Here is a 3237-nt window from a genome sequence, read left to right as displayed (position 1 = left end):
AATGTGGTAGCCCCCGACACGATCTTCCTGATGGTTGAGTCAAATCTTCAAACGCGAATTGCGGGTGAACGGGACGTCGGAAGTGGGTACCGTAAAAGGGAATGTGGTAGCCCGCGACACGATCTCACTGATGGTGGAGTAAAATCTTCAATCGCGAATTGCGGGTGAACGGGACGTCGGAATCTTCAATCGCGAATTGGGGGTGAACGGGACGTCGGAAGGGGGTACCGTCAAAGGAAATGTGGTAGCCCCCGACACGATCTTCCTGATGGTGGAGTCAAATCTTCAAACGCGAATTGCGGGTGAACGGAACGTTGGAAGTGGGTACCGTCAAAGGGAACGTGGTAGCCCCCGACACGATCTTACTGATGGTGGAGTCAAATATTTAAAAGCGAATTGCGGGTGCACGCGGAAAGTGGGAAGCGGTTAGTGAATGTAGTAGCCTTCGACAAGATCTGTTATTGATGGTTGAGTCGAAAGTGGCTAATAGAATACTGATCTGCCACACAAAAATGCGCTGAAGTCCCTTCGATCTCAAACGAGGACTTTGATAATTTTTTTAACGATTATAGCTAATGTAGTTCGTTTAATGAAGCGGATCAATTAAATTTTAAAATATTTAATTGTACAATATATCCGTTTAGCACAGGCGATAAGTACACAAAAAACGTCAATCTGAACATTTTGGGAGGGAAAGCTGGACTTTGTTGAAATGTCTCAGGTTAGGTGTCCCGAATAACGTACTAAAAGTCCAGATCCCCAACTGCGCTGCTCGTCGTGCTGTGGCACGTTTTTGCCCACCGAAATCAGTTTTTCGAAATGTAGCAGGCTTAGAGAAAAACTTTTGAAACAAAAAATGTTCCTCGTAAAATTTCCTACACGATAGCTTATTTGCAAGTTAGCCTAGACCTAACCGTTAGCCTACAGCGTTCTTTTGAGTAGTCTAATATCGAGTTTTTCGCCAGTCTACCCGCAGTATACACTATTTCAACACGAATTACTTTAGCTACGTCAGCGGAGTCAAATATTGTGTCAGGCAAGCAGACATTTCGATCGTCATCGGTTCGTTCCATAAGGCGGTCGAAAAAAAAAACGCTGCACTCAGTCTCCACGCCTACCGATGCTGTCATCAGGTGCAAAAATGGAGAGGAAACAATTTCTCTCCGATCGGATGGGCATGGGGTTGGCACATACACAGTGCAGAACTTCTGCCTACACCGATGACCGCACAGTGCAGAACTTCTGCCTACACCGATGACCGCTGCGCCTAACTACTCCTGACGAGTTGCTGAATTTAATTTCATGCGCTTGTCAAAAAGGATGCTTATCTGCATGTTCGTACAGAAAAGCAGGTGCGTCCTGATAGAAGACTAAGCACCGATTTCTGTTCAGTTCTCTTCGAGGTTCTGAAATTCAGAGATACGTACTCATTTCTCTTTCTTCTCTGTGTTACAGGACTGAAATGTTCCAATTTACGCTCCGGGTGTATGGGTCTTTCATGCCTCAATGCTGAGGTACAAGCTGAGGAAGAGTCACACTTCGACGACAGTATGGACTCCGATGTCGAAACTACTCTGCATTCGGATGATGACATTGCTGTTGAGTCGAACGATGAAATGTATATAGAATTAAGTGATTATAATTTTGAACTGTAAATAAGAAAATACGTATGCTTCCAGAATCTTAATGAAATTTCTTAAACTAACGTTCAAATCGGCTATCCTATGGTACAATAAGTGAGAAGTATGTTTTTCATCAATAAGTACAAAAAATCATCAAAGAACTCAATATTAGACTACTCAAAAGAACGCTGTAGGCTAACGGTTAGGCCTGGGCTAACTTGCAAATAAGCTTTCGTGTAGGAAATTTTACGAGGAACATTTTTTGTTTCAAAAGTTGTTCTCTAAGCCTGCTACATTTCGAGATATTAACGAAAAACTTATTTCGGGGGGCAAAAACGTGCCACAGCTCGACGAGCGGCGCAGTTGGGGGTCTGGACTTTTAGTACGTTATTCGGGACACCTAACCTGAGACATTTCAACAAAGTCCAGCTTTCCCCCCCCAAAATGTTTAGACCGATGCACTTACCGCCTGTACTAGTTATGGGCGGCTAGTAAACATAATATTATTGAAAGAATTTTAGGCTGCGACTTTTCCTGTCAGATCTGATTTTGTAACGTTCTTTTGGTGATCAACTGGTAATGAGGACATTTAAATCATCGACTTAAGGATTAGTTATGTATTTGATTCATTACATTATTATACGATTGATTAGTTACTAATTCCTTCTATATTGATTTCACTGTTCTCATCAAGATTTAATTATAAAAAAATGAAGGAAAGGAATATTGCTCATGTTTTATACATTCAACTTCGACAAAGTCTAAGTTTTATAACTTCACCTCTAAATTATTAGTAAAACGAAGGAGACATTCGGCAATTGTTAATAAAACCAGGCCCCCTAAAAGACGAATAAAAATAGTATATGTCGTAAACATGGAAAGGAATCTGATGGTTGCAGTATAAAATATATATTCATCATAAACGGAAGGGATTTCATTTTATCAACAATTAATCGTAAAAGATAAAACTGTATAACAAACATTTGCAATAAACCAAAATGAAGGAGCAGAAAATATGTCGATGATTTGCTTAAGGGGCTGAACTTTCATCTACTTTCTCACTCTTGACAAAAGTTTTTAAGTATGGGACGTGATGGTGTTTCCAAGTGAAACCGGGTATACATTGTAAATGGGTATATCGGTATTACTCTCTGCTAGAGCAGTTGAGGAATGTTTTGTGAATACCGACTGGTATTATATTGCCTATTGTGTTCCAAATGTAATAAGAATTCACCACCAATGGCTCCCCGTCGGACGTGTCCCAATTTCAATTCAAACTGCAGAAGTTCCACAAGTCCGCTATGCAAATTTTGTTATTAACGTTCAACTCCGATGCCTTTCAAAACAATAACTTTTACAATTATATTTCCTATCGTAATCTTCGAGGATGTAGGTCAATTGTGATAGATCGCGAAGTTAATTAACCTTTATCTTTGGTGCCTTCGACGTTCGGTGTAAGAACTCGCACTTGAAAGTTTAATAACTTCTTATCCGCAACTCCTTTTTTATGAGGGTTGTATTTTATTGCAACGGAAATGCGGTCGTCAGCCATCGCTGCACAATTTTAAATAAATGGGAGCGTATATAGTTATGGTTTTGTCGCACTGACGTTAAA

Source organism: Photinus pyralis, unplaced genomic scaffold (assembly GCF_008802855.1).
Source record: "Photinus pyralis isolate 1611_PpyrPB1 unplaced genomic scaffold, Ppyr1.3 Ppyr1.4_unclustered_Scaffold1744, whole genome shotgun sequence".
Lineage (NCBI taxonomy): Eukaryota > Metazoa > Arthropoda > Insecta > Coleoptera > Lampyridae > Photinus > Photinus pyralis.
Note: the sequence above shows the minus strand (reverse complement) of the source record.